Genomic DNA, 15,000 nt, shown 5'->3' with positions numbered 1-15,000 from the left:
GGAAGTAAGTCGGAGTGTTCATCTTCCATATATATGATCTTTGTGTGCAACACACAACCATGCACGCGACATAGGATAACACCAGGATTGGGGGGTGTTTGTGTCCCCCCCCGTTTTGGGCGTGGTTTCTGAATGACGACGCGCTCCGCAGTGTCTCTATTGCAGCTCCTGTGATGTGGATATTGCACTTGGCCATATTGCGATTGGATTAACTGTGCAGCCCTGGAAGCTACAGTATCACTCCCATTGAAACCACTGGCAGTCAAAACATGTGTGTGTACTTTAACAGCTTCTTCCTCTGAGACTTCAATATCAGCTATTGTGCCCAGACATGTTTCTCTTTCCCCAGCATAACTCCAACCTGTGGCCTCCATCCTGCAGTTGCATTTGTTTACCAGCTTGACCTCATTCCTTCTCACTAATACTGCTGTTGCTGCAATTTCACAATAACAACACCCCCCCCCCACACACACACACACACAGACACACACACACACACACCACACACACACACACACACACACACACCACACACACACACACACACACAAAACTAAGGAAACTTGGAAAAAACTTGGAAAGATGCAAAAAAAAATAAGGAAAAAGGCAGGCAAGATAATAATAGAGGCGGGTTAAAAAAATACAACTAAAAATGGATTAAAACAAATAAAACAAGCTAATAATAAGGTACAAAACATTAAAAGAGATAACAAAAACGATTGCTACAAATAGCTAAAAGAAATACCGTAGTTAGAAATAATACAAATAAAATCAACACTAAAATGAACTCCCATTACTTTGACTTTGTGGAAAATCTCTGGTGGTGACATCATGCTGTAGGCGTGCCGTGAATATACATTTCTAACCAATAAAACCCATCAGATTTTTTAACAGTCCCGCCCCTTTGCACCCCTCTCAGCAAATCAAATCTGCCGTCTCTTCCTGACTCGTATTCCAATGGCTGGTGGCTAGTGAGTAGAGGCTAGTTAGCTCAAGTTTATTGTCCCCGAGGGGACATTTGTCTTGCAGGCAGAGATGCTCACAAGTCATTTTTTGCAAGTCCAAGTCAAGTCTCAAGTCTTTGGTCACAAGTCCAAGTCAAGTCTCTTATGAATGAGCGTTCTATCATCTGCTACATGCAATCTGGTCTGCTTAGAACACTGCAGAGCTAAAACTAAGGGATTCAAAGCATGTACTGTGTTATCCTCACTCCTTATCTATTAGCATACAGTATCAGCATTGATTGGATGACATCAGTAGATATTAGGGCTGTGAATCTTCACTGGCCTCACGATTCCATTACGATTCATCTGTCAACGATTCGATTCGATTCGATTCCACGATGCATCACGATGCATCTCGATACAGCTCAAAGTATGGCAGCTCCAAGTATCAAATCCTCAATTTTCTATATTTTTACTGCACATGGCTACTTTTTCATCAATTAATACAAGCAGTCAGATAAATATGAAGTCCCTTTTTTACTTAGAAAGTGCATTAAAATCTGAATGTCAACAGAAATGTCAACATAAACGATTCATCTGTCAACAATTCGATTCGATCCACACGTCCGCATCTCGATGCATCGATTAAACGATTAATTTTGACGCCCCTAGTAGATATGTCCATAATGTTAATGCACCAAAAATAAAAAATAACGATTGTTCCAAACCTCAAGTCCAAGTCAAGTCTCAAGTCTTTGAGGATGAGTCTCAAGTCAAGTCTTAAGTCCTAATGCCTGGTTCAGACTACACGAATTCAGCCCGATTTTAGACCGATTTGGTCGTGCGCGACAGATTTTCAGCGTCGGGCCCGAATATGACCGTCGGGGACGACGATCGGCCGTCTTCACCTCTTGTAGTGTGACATAATCAAAGACCAGCGTCGGGACCAGTCGGGACGTCTAGGACGCCTCACGACGCCCTGACGAAAAGACTGGCATGTCAGTCTTTTGGACATGGTTTCGCCTAGTGTGACACCCCGGAAGACAGGTATCAGGTCCTGGGGAGACCGCTCCCCGCTTATAGTTTTCATTTGCAGGTTAAACAACATGTCACTTCGCTGACAAGGCCTGAATTTTACAATATGTTTTGAAATAAATGTTTAAAAATCGATTGTGTGTTAAAAGCTTGTGTTACGTTTTCATTGGCGTTAATACACTAATAATTCATTTCAATGTCCGCAATTCAGTTGGTTGATGAAATCGATTTGTGGTGTGGGAGATTCCAGCTGTCAAAAGAAGAGAAAAGACTTGCTCCTGGCCAATCCCGGCGCTTGACTGCTGCGTAGGCGGGCACAGGTGTTTTTTGCGTAACCTATGTGCGATTCGAAATAACGCCTCCCCGCTCGATACAGATTTCGCCCGCTCCGCTCCGCTCAAAACAATAAAAGAGATAAAAAGGCCAGGGTGTTTTAATTTGCGTTTAAGCGCCTGGGCAATGGGCATTGCTCACTACAAATAACATGAGCTCAGCAGAGTCGGCTCGTTTCTCTTCCTTCTCTCTCGCAGCAGCTGGCAAGAAAATAGTGGGCGTGCACATGAAGTATTGGAGGCTGGAGCGGACATCACAGTGCATCAGTGTCACTCATCCAAATAACGTTAATTCTGCGAGGGATATATATAGCACCTGGATTACATACATGTTTCACATAGGGTTGTGTTTTGATTTCAATGTTTTATTTTGTCCAATATTGAAATGTTCTACAATTCCATGTTGTGCTAACATAAACATTATTTCTATCTACCACTTTAGCCTATTTAGGCTGATTTGGTTGCTATTTCTTGTCAATGTATTGGCCTCAATGCATGCTGGGAGATTTCGTTCACAGGTCCGCCTCCCCGACGACCTGTGAACTCGCTGACGACAGCAGACGACGTGATGACGGTGGCATACGATGCTCTGTCGGTGTTAAGCGAGAATACACTTGTAGTGTGGCCAGTCTCCCGACCAAGACATGTCACGAATTTATGGCAGTATGATGGTCTCGTCTGACATGGTGACATCGTGAACGACCAAAAATATCGTGTAGTCTGATCCTGGCATAAGTCACTGTGGGTGAGACTTAAGTGCCACTCACGTCCAAGTCCCTCATCTCTGCTTGCAGGCAGGTAAAAACATGGAACACAAACAGGCACAGAGTCAGGTGCAAATTAATAATAAAAGACATGAATACATCAAGTGTGTGTGTGTGTGTGTGTATGTGTGTGTGTGTGTGTGCGTGCGTGCGCGTGCGTGCGTGTGTGTGCGTGCGTGCGTGCGTGCGTGCGCGTGCGTACGTGTGTGTGTGTGTGTGTGTGTGCGTGTGTGTGCATGCGTGTGCGTGTGTGTGTGTGTGTGTGTGCATGCGTGTGTGCATGCGTGTGTGCGTGTGCGTGTGCGTGTGCGTGTGTGTGTGTGTGTGTGTGTGTGTGCGTGCGTGTGCGTGTGTGCATGTGTGTGTGTGTGGCCATCATTCAGCCCCAGTAGCCTAATTAAAATAGGAAACTCATCAGCTGAGTCCTCGTGGGTATTTAACAGTTTGATGGCCTGAAAGATAAAAGCATTTTTCACAGCTAACTTGCTCTCTTGCAGAATATGTGAGACAGATCAGGCAGTGGAACAGCAGTGAGTGAGACAGATCAGGCAGTGGAACAGCAGTGAGTGAGACAGATCAGGCAGTGGAACAGCAGTGAGTGAGACAGATCAGGCAGTGGAACAGCAGTGAGTGAGACAGATCAGGCAGTGGAACAGCAGAGAGTGAGACAGATCAGGCAGTGGAGCAGCAGTGAGTGAGACAGATCAGGCAGTGGAACAGCAGAGAGTGAGACAGATCAGGGAAGATAGGAGTACCGCAGGGAAGATGTATTTTTGTAGGCTTAACCAGAAATCACCGCCATGTTGGTTCTTAGGGGGGAAAGGCTATGGGATTTTAGAATGGGTATTTCTGTTAAATGCATGAAATAAGGAATGTGGTTAACAAAAGTTTATGGGGTGGTAATTTGTGTTCAGCAGGATAATCTTCACAAACAAAAAACACTTATGACTTTTTACATGTTTTCTGAAAATAGCGTAAAAAAAACACATTTAGCCTCAAAAGTCATAAAAGTGGTCCAGGTTTGTGAAGATTATCCTGCTCAACACAAATGACCACTCCCATAAACTTCTGTTAACCACAGACCTAATTTCATGCATTTATTTAACCAAAATCCTCTTTCTAAAACCCCATAGCCTTTTCCCCTTATGAACCCACGTGCTAACCTGACGCTGCCAGATGGACGGTATAGCTCCACATACGTTTCACTAAACCAGTCGATCTGGGAATGCAGTAACCAGACCCGCTGACGGAGGCGGGCACTTTTTCCAAGCTACTTGGCAGGTGATTGGATGACCCATCTGTCTATCACCGCTGGTGGGTGTTAACTTCAACCAATCAGATCGCCGACGGTGCCTCTGCCTGATCTCCGTGGTATTCATTGATTGAGTCCTCACCGTCGTAAAGTCACCTTCGAAGCATGAAGTTAGATTATAACGAACTAGTTGTGTGGCTTAGCCTTCCCAAATGTTGAGGGTCGTTTTTTAGAATTGAATACATAGAATTGGGAACGTTACATTCAATTTCATTCAGACTGCCTGTCACTTCCGCGGCGGCAGCCATGTTGACGAGTGAAAAGAACTACAAAGACCATGTACCCACTACTTGCCCAGACGAGCCTGAGCCCGCCTAAGGCTGCCGCTGATTCGTCGGGCCGGCATGGTTCGGCCAATCATCTTAACTGCCTGTGCATGACAAGATGGATTACGTCGAGAGAATCTCTTTTGATCTCCCGAGGTTATCCATCTTGCAAGCAAGGTTACCCACGTGCTACTTCCAGACTCATTCCTGCAATATTGTATATGGTTAGTAAATATTTCAAGTGAGTTTCATGACCTCTGGTTAGGGTCAATACACCTCAGCAACAATGACTGAGAGCAAAACACACTTGACAGCCAGGTCTTTTTTGCCTGACATGACATCACTGAGGGAGTGTGGAGAGACAACACTACCATTACTACAACACACACACACACACACACACACACACACACACACACACACACACACACACACACACACACACACACACACACACACACACACGGAGTGTGGAGAGACAACACTACCATTACTACAACACACACACACACACACACACACACACACACACAGGGAGTGTGGAGAGACAACACTACCATTACTACAGGCATTCCTGGCCTGCTAACTATGAGCTGCAGCCACACCGCCTATCAAGGCTCATTCCACACATATCTGACTGAGAGAAGCAGCCTGGAGGCTATGGGCTCTCCACCCTGATCTGCATTTCTCTGTCTGATGATCACAGCATCTTCATGGCTGGCAGGTGATGAAGTCATGACTGGCTGGATTATATACAGTATCTGTAATGTATTGCTATAGGCTTGTCTTTGCACAGCTAAACTGACTGTTGTGTAGTTGCAAAGATACAATCAGAGTCATGACTGGACTGGCCTTACCTGTTGCTTTGTTGAGAATATGTTGTCACATCTATTGTGTCATTGTGATCTTGATTTATACATGTCCCTTTGCACTCTCTTTGAGGGGCGTGTACAATGTGCTCGTGTAAATACCATGAAAGATATTGGTGTGTTTGTCTATATGCCATGAATCAATATACATGATTTTTTTTTACTTTGATCTTCCTGGTGTAGCTGCATAATTATTATTTTTTATTTACAGTTATATAATTGTCTAAGCTCGACTGTTCTAGTCTTCTAGAGTGAAATGAACAGTGAACTCGGTGACATGATGACATTAGCAGAAATCACTGGTGACACAAACACACGTGTGTAAAAGGTCCAGAATGTACAATCCAACACTTTATCATTTAACAAGAAGATGAAGAAACGCTACGGCAGAAATAATGTCTGAAATGATGGAGAGTTTCCAAATCTGAAAGCCTGGATTTTATAAGGAGAAGAGTTTCCCCTATAGCACTGTCACATGACTATAGCACTGTCACGTGACTATAGCACTGTCACATGACTATAGCACTGTCACATGACTATAGCACTGTCACATGACTATAGCACTGTCACATGACTATAGCACTGTCACGTGACTATAGCACTGTCACGTGACTATAGCACTGTCACGTGACTATAGCACTGTCACGTGACTATAGCACTGTCACGTGACTATAGCACTGTCACGTGACTATAGCACTGTCACGTGACTATAGCACTGTCACATGACTATAGCACTGTCACGTGACTATAGCACTGTCACATGACTATAGCACTGTCACATGACTATAGCACTGTCACGTGACTATAGCACTGTCACGTGACTATAGGACTGTCACATGACTATAGCACTGTCACATGACTATAGCACTGTCACATGACTATAGCACTGTCACATGACTATAGCACTGTCACATGACTATAGCACAGCACTGTCACATGACTATAACACTGTCACATGACTATAGCACTGTCACATGACTATAGCACTGTCACATGACTATAGCACTGTCACATGACTATAGCACTGTCACATGACTATAGCACTGTCACATGACTATAGCACTGTCACATGACTATAGCACTGTCACATGACTATAGCACTGTCACGTGACTATAGCACTGTCACATGACTATAGCACTGTCACATGACTATAGCACATAGCACTGTCACATGACTATAGCACTGTCACGTGACTATAGCACTGTCACATGACTATAGCACATAGCACTGTCACATGACTATAGCACTGTCACGTGACTATAGCACTGTCACATGACTATAGCACTGTCACATGACTATAGCACATAGCACTGTCACATGACTATAGCACTGTCACGTGACTATAGCACTGTCACATGACTATAGCACTGTCACATGACTATAGCACTGTCACGTGACTATAGCACTGTCACGTGACTATAGCACTGTCACGTGACTATAGCACTGTCACATGACTATAGCACTGTCACATGACTATAGCACTGTCACATGACTATAGCACTGTCACATGACTATAGCACTGTCACATGACTATAGCACTGTCACATGACTATAGCACTGTCACATGACTATAGCACTGTCACATGACTATAGCACTGTCACATGACTATAGCACTGTCACGTGACTATAGCACTGTCACGTGACTATAGCACTGTCACATGACTATAGCACTGTCACGTGACTATAGCACTGTCACATGACTATAGCACTGTCACATGACTATAGCACTGTCACGTGACTATAGCACTGTCACGTGACTATAGGACTGTCACATGACTATAGCACTGTCACATGACTATAGCACTGTCACATGACTATAGCACTGTCACATGACTATAGCACTGTCACATGACTATAGCACAGCACTGTCACATGACTATAACACTGTCACATGACTATAGCACTGTCACATGACTATAGCACTGTCACATGACTATAGCACTGTCACATGACTATAGCACTGTCACATGACTATAGCACTGTCACATGACTATAGCACTGTCACATGACTATAGCACTGTCACATGACTATAGCACTGTCACGTGACTATAGCACTGTCACATGACTATAGCACTGTCACATGACTATAGCACATAGCACTGTCACATGACTATAGCACTGTCACGTGACTATAGCACTGTCACATGACTATAGCACATAGCACTGTCACATGACTATAGCACTGTCACGTGACTATAGCACTGTCACATGACTATAGCACTGTCACATGACTATAGCACATAGCACTGTCACATGACTATAGCACTGTCACGTGACTATAGCACTGTCACATGACTATAGCACTGTCACATGACTATAGCACTGTCACGTGACTATAGCACTGTCACGTGACTATAGCACTGTCACGTGACTATAGCACTGTCACATGACTATAGCACTGTCACATGACTATAGCACTGTCACATGACTATAGCACTGTCACATGACTATAGCACTGTCACATGACTATAGCACTGTCACATGACTATAGCACTGTCACATGACTATAGCACTGTCACATGACTATAGCACTGTCACATGACTATAGCACTGTCACATGACTATAGCACTGTCACGTGACTATAGCACTGTCACATGACTATAGCACTGTCACGTGACTATAGCACTGTCACATGACTATAGCACTGTCACATGACTAGATGCAGTGTCACATGACTAGATGCTTTCCAGGTACAATACAGAATGGTTTTAAACACACGTCTGTCTGGGAGGACTTGAGGTGAGGTTTGAGTCATCTTCACACATTCCTGCTCTGTGTGAGTGAACTGCTGCAGCTGCTCGCACATTCTCCACTTTGCTTGTCTTGGAAGTGGAGTTTTTTGTCAGTGTTCCACACGATGCAGACCTCATGTTGGGTTTACAACTACACAAAATGTAATGTATGTATATATGTACATTGGTACTAAACAAGATTTTAAACGACCAAGGTTTCCCATTCCTAGAAATCACACAATCCATCATCCAGACTTAAAGAACAAATATAAACAGAGGTTGAGAAAAACAATTCTGGGCCTGATGCAAACAAATGATAAAAAGCTGGGCAGAGGCAGTGAGCCTATTGAGCAGCTTACATGTACGCTACTAAATGCTATAGACGGTTTTCACCAGAGCGCAACCCCACAGCACTTCCTTTTTCTCAGCATTCGGCAAACTGCAGAAATATTCACTCGACATTGTTACTTTTGTTTTGGCTGCTCAGCTGTATAGACGGTTTTCATGGAATGGTCAGTCCTGCACTTGAATGTTTTTTTTCTTCTTTTATGTCCATAGCAAACACTGCAACAGGAAGTGAGCGGGGGTTCAATTTAGAATGTTTTTGTTGTCAAGTTAAAACCGTCTTATGACATCACTGATGACATCATCAGTGGGACAAAATTGAAACAGAGAACAGAGAACAACCAGAGCCCACATTGCCAAATTTAGATAGATAGATAGATAGATAGATAGATAGATAGATAGATAGATAGATAGATAGATAGATAGATAGATAGATAGATAGATAGATAGATAGTAGGGATGCACCAATATGAACATTTTGGCCAAGACGGTAACCGATATTAGCATTGCAACATCGGACCGATGCCGATATATTAAAAAATGACTAACATCGGCCGATACCGATATGATTGCCGATATATCGTGCATCCCTGATAGATAGATAGATAGATAGATAGATAGATAGATAGATAGATAGATAGATATATAGATAGATAGATAGATAGATAGATAGATAGATAGATAGATAGATAGATAGATAGATAGAGAGAGAGAGACATTTACAAGCGGTCCTTTGAGGGCAGCCATAATGCTGATGTGATGAACTTGAGTTTGATTGACAGCCCTGAAACAATGTGTCTTGATGTTTTGTTTGTCTGATGAAAGGAAACCTGAGTGGACTCAACACTTTAGAGAAAGGAAGTGAACAGATTAGCATATCCTTCACATCATGAGCAAGCAGCCAGTCAGCGGTGAACTTTGACCCCTGAGAGAGACTCAGTTGACAGTGTGTTCCTGTCCTTTCACACACAGATACTTTATCTGCCATTCGCCTGCACGTCATGTAAAAGTCAAAGTGAAGATTAGATGCTTACAGACTCATCCTGCTGGGGTTTCTAACTAACTCAACACTCTGTTGTAGTGGTGATAGGACCATATGAAATCACTTTTGTTTTTTACTAATTATTATCTTTTCCATTTTAATTTGAATCTTAATTTAGCAGTTAGTGGTGGGCTGCGCAGACAACAAATGTAAAAAAAATCGCCTATTAAAGTTTTTTTGTACTCCTGAGCAAAACAAGAAAGCCATTCCTGGTCAAATAATATAGGCTAAATAATAACTGCATTTAAGAAAGTCAACAAAAGCACCAGATGAGTGACCTTTCCGACGCCTATTTACGCCGCCCTCCTGAACGAGCAATTAAAGTGTTCTTTGAACTGAGCATGAAAATAGAGACGATCATGTGTCAGAGATGTTGCTCTCTATCCCTTGTTGCTAATGCTATTATTGTCACCTTATCAGTGTGTCTAGTGTTCGAGCACCATTGCACCAGTGGTGGCTTAAAGGTTGGAGAAGCGAGCTTGTGACCGGAACGTCGTTGGTTCAATCCCTGGAACCGGCAGGATAAATCTGGGTGGGGAAAGTGAAAAGGCAGCGCTTGCCTCTCCCTCATTACTAGGGCTGGGTATTGGCAAGGACCTCACGACACGATACGTATCACGAATGATACATGGGTCACGACACGATTGTATTGCGACACAATAGATATTGCGATACTGTACATAATTGACTGAAAATTAAAAAAATACAGCTGAAAATACAACTCGCTCTGTACTGTACCACCTTGTCATCACTTTATATTGATAAATTAGTGGACAAATTGAGTCAAAACTACTGTTGAATGTGTTACGTCGTTCAGTGAAAAAAGTATTATTATTGTGTCACTGAACACACGGGCTGTGCAAAGAATCGATATGGCGATATATCACGATATTTTTTCTGAAATATCGATACAGTATTGCGGAAACAAATATTGCGATATATTGCCGTATCGATTTTATTGCACAGCCCTTACTCATTACCACCACTGAGGTGCCCTTGAGCAAGGCCCTAAACCCCAACTGCTCCAGTGGAGCTGCTCAGTGGCCAGCAGATCAGACTGTGGTTGTACGGGTCAGCTTCCAGGTGTGAATGTGAATGTGAACAGGGCACTTCTGAAATAAAAAAAATTTAAAATAAAAAGTGGAATGTCTTCTAGGAAGCATTGCAGAGCTGGTCATTTCAAGATAACGAGACTGCAACTTTTGGGGCAACTACCAGTGTGCAACAGCGCCCGAGCAGTTGTCTCGTATGGCTGCTTTAGCCACTTTATCTAGTATCTAGTTGCCAGGAAGTAATTTATAGATCTTTGACACTGTGTCTCAATTTGTTGTTGGGAGCAGTGTCATCTACATGCTTGTGTTTCACCATCGCCATGACAACACCATAATATTGCATGAAGTGACAGGACTGACCACAAAGCCTCACATGCAGGAGTCTGGAAAGACTGACCACAAAGCCTCACATGCAGGAGTCTGGAGAGACTGACCATGAAGCCTCACATGCAGGAGTCTGGAGAGACTGACCATGAAGCCTCACATGCAGGAGTCTGGAGAGACTGACCACAAAGCCTCACATGCAGGAGTCTCGAGAGACTGACCATGAAGCCTCACATGCAGGAGTCTGGAAAGACTGACCACGAAGCCTCACATGCAGGAGTCTGGAAAGACTGACCATAAAGCCTCACATGCAGGAGTCTGGAGAGACTGACCACAAAGCCTCACATGGAGGAGTCTGGAGAGACTGACCATGAAGCCTCACATGGAGGAGTCTGGAGAGACGGACCACAAAGCCTCACATGCTGGAGAGACTGACCATGAAGCCTCACATGCAGGAGTCTGGAGAGACTGACCACAAAGCCTCACGTGGAGGAGTCTGGAGAGACTGACCATGAAGCCTCACATGGAGGAGTCTGGAAAGACTGACCACAAAGCCTCACATGGAGGAGTCTGGAGAGACTGACCATGAAGCCTCACATGGAGGAGTCTGGAGAGACTGACCATGAAGCCTCACATGCAGGAGTCTGGAGAGACTGACCACAAAGCCTCACATGCAGGAGTCTGGAGAGACTGACCACAAAGCCTCACATGCAGGAGTCTGGAGAGACTGACCACAAAGCCTCACATGCAGGAGTCTGGAGAGACTGACCACAAAGCCTCACATGCAGGAGTCTGGAGAGACTGACCACAAAGCCTCACATGCAGGAGTCTGGAGAGACTGACCATGAAGCCTCACATGCAGGAGTCTGGAAAGACTGACCATGAAGCCTCACATGCAGGAGTCTGGAGAGACTGACCATGAAGCCTCACATGCAGGAGTCTGGAAAGACTGACCATGAAGCCTCACATGCAGGAGTCTGGAGAGACTGACGATGAAGCCTCACATGCAGGAGTCTGGAAAGACTGACCATGAAGCCTCACATGCAGGAGTCTGGAGAGACTGACCACAAAGCCTCACATGCAGGAGTCTGGAGAGACTGACCATGAAGCCTCACATGCAGGAGTCTGGAGAGACTGACCACAAAGCCTCACATGCAGGAGTCTGGAGAGACTGACCACAAAGCCTCAGATGCAGGAGTCTGGAGAGACTGACCATGAAGCCTCACATGCAGGAGTCTGGAGAGACTGACCATGAAGCCTCACATGCAGGAGTCTGGAAAGACTGACCATGAAGCCTCACATGCAGGAGTCTGGAGAGACTGACGATGAAGCCTCACATGCAGGAGTCTGGAGAGACTGACCATGAAGCCTCACATGCAGGAGTCTGGAGAGACTGACCATGAAGCCAAACAGGGAAATTACAGAGTGGCCGCCTGCCCGGTCCTTTGATTTGGTTAAATGTGGAAAAGGAATGCATAAGGGTGTGTTTTGCAATGTACTTTGTTTTGTAGAAAGACAGTAAATTATACTAATCCTGGAAACCTATCTCCACTAGTGCACGTTTACCATATAGAAATGCAGGAAACGGGTTAAACAAACACCAATCGATTTTTGGCTCTGGCCAAAATATCTCTAGCACCTAGACCTTTTGGCTGCAAGCAGCAGCAATTATATTAGAGATGAATGATATTGAGGAAACATATGATTGTGAGAAGACGTCAGTGTGCAGGACTTTCTGAGTTTGAGAAGGATGAAAGCTTTTTAATCAATATTGTACTTGATTCATGGACCAAAGATGGACTCAAACAGCTTCTTTTGGACGCCTCTCTCAGCAATTAATTGTAGCCTCTGCAATTTGGAAATTGCATAAATTCATATCTGGAGCTCCTAGTGAGAGATGTCAAGTCTCTTATGAATGAGTGTTCTATCATCTGCTGGATGCCATCCAGTCTGCTTAGAAGACTGCAGAGCTAAAACTAAGCGATTCAAAGCATGTACTGTGTTATCCTCACTCCTTCATCTATTAGAATACAGTATCAGCATTGATAAGTTGACATTATTATTAGTAGACATTTCCTTAATGTGAATGCAACCAAAAATTAAAATAAAGATTGTTCACAAGTCCCATATCTCGAGTCAGAGTCAAGTCTTTTGATGACAAGTCTCAAGCCAAGTCTCAAGTCACTGTGTGTGTGACTTAAGAGCGACACATGTCCAAGTCGCAAGTCCAAGTCAAGTCCCCATCTATTAGGGGTGTCACAATATATCGTCCCACGAAATTTCGCGATAGTAAAACGTCACGATATGTATCGTTGAGATGAAATCTCATATCGTGAAAAAAAAAAAAAAAAAAAAAAAAAAAATTTTTTTTTTTTTTTCAAAAGTAGACAAAGAAACGTCTTTGTTTGTTGAAGTTCAATGTGTGGAAAGTAGTTCAGTTGAACAAGTCTCTGAAGAGACACATGAGAAGTTATACAGGAGAGAAACCATTCAATTGAGTTTCTGGCAAAACTGTTTACTTGACAGGAAAAACTGAAGATGCATAAAAAATAGACTAAGAAAAGTCTTGTTGTTTGAGTTTGAAGAAAAACTGAAGATGCATAATGAGAATTTATACTGCTGAGAAACCTTTTAGTTCAAAGTAAATCTAAGTGACGGTGTAACTCATTCTATTTCAAGATAAGCCTTATCTCCAATTTCATGTTTTTTCTAGTTGTTATTGTAATAACAATTTCCCACAACAGCATGTTTTGTATTTGTGCATTTCAAATAAAATACTACTTTTCCAGTCATATATTGTCATTATTCAAGTTTAAAAAAAGATTGTTAAAATCGTATCGTATCGTATCGTTATCGTGAACCCAGTATCGTGATACGTATCGTATCGTGAACTGAGTGTATCGTGACACCCCTACCATCTATGGATCCTATTCTAGTCTACAATGTTTTCAGCTGGTCAGAATGGATGGTGAAACTTGAGATAGAGTCAGGTTAGAGTGCAACATTTCGGATAAGAATAAATAGTGTTAATAAGAGTGTTGTAATCATTGTACAGGACTCACCCATGGTGGAAGCTCAGAAGTAGGCACAGTTTGCCTGGCTGCCTTCTCCTCATGCTGCAGGAATGCTAAGGCACGGTTGATCCTGTAGTCCTTCCCGCCGTGGTTTTTCCTCCACCAGAAAAACATGGCGAGTCCGATCAGAACCCAGCTGAAGCTGAACTCAAAGTATCCCAGGACGTAAATGGGGAAGATGACGGCGAACGTCTTGGCAAATTTAATCCACATCTGGGTGACGTCCGCCAGGGAGGACTGGGGCTCCTCTTCCAGCTCCGGGGCGAGTGGTGGGATGACCGTGGAGCTCACTGGACTGCCTGGGGGGACGCCGGCGAGCCCGTTTGGCCCCACACCCGGTGCCATCGAACCCGCCGCCCCGGACCCGGCTCCTTGTACTCCACTGTTACTCATTTCCCCTCTGAAAAGACAATTTGGGTGGATGTTTACTGTAAATATCAGTGTACGGTACGGTTTTCTTTCCATTAGAAAAACTGTAGGTAGTCTGTTTATGAAAAAGAACGATAGCAATCCTATATAATACATTTATCACACAGAAACTATGAAATATCATAAGCCAAAGGAAGACAAGTGATCGTTGATTATTGTGATATTGATTTCAGCCATATGGCCCAGCCCTATTCCAACACATTCTCTAACTTTTTCATATCAAGGAGCCATAGTTGAGTCCACATTTTAAGGCCACAGACTGATTTTGTTTTTCTGTCAAACCAAATCTGAGAATATTTGTATTGCTAGATATGATTTTGTCTAGAATTCCATAACTATCTGTAGGTTGAGAGCTAACAGTGAAACTATGATCAGAACTGCCATTCTTCTATATTGTCTACTTGGAACCCCTTCAAGGACCCCTGGTGCTCCATGGACCTCACGTTGAGAACCACTTCAGGCTGCAGGCTGAGCTG

General features: G+C 43.6%; 1 pseudogene across 1 annotated transcript in view; it reads right to left on the bottom strand.

Annotated features, from left to right (window-relative positions):
- Positions 1 to 14,440, bottom strand: part of LOC310792201 (extended synaptotagmin-2-A pseudogene) — a 53,720-nt pseudogene extending 39,280 nt beyond the window's left edge. Inside the window, exon 1 of the transcript in view lies at positions 14,084 to 14,440. The product of the transcript in view is annotated as an extended synaptotagmin-2-A pseudogene (transcript). The remainder of the gene's footprint in view (positions 1 to 14,083) is intronic.
- Between the last annotated feature and the right edge of the window lie 560 nt (positions 14,441 to 15,000).

Source organism: Poromitra crassiceps, assembly GCF_964638095.1.
Source record: "Poromitra crassiceps genome assembly, chromosome: 17".
Lineage (NCBI taxonomy): Eukaryota > Metazoa > Chordata > Actinopteri > Beryciformes > Melamphaidae > Poromitra > Poromitra crassiceps.
This window is presented reverse-complemented; position numbering and strand designations above follow the sequence as displayed.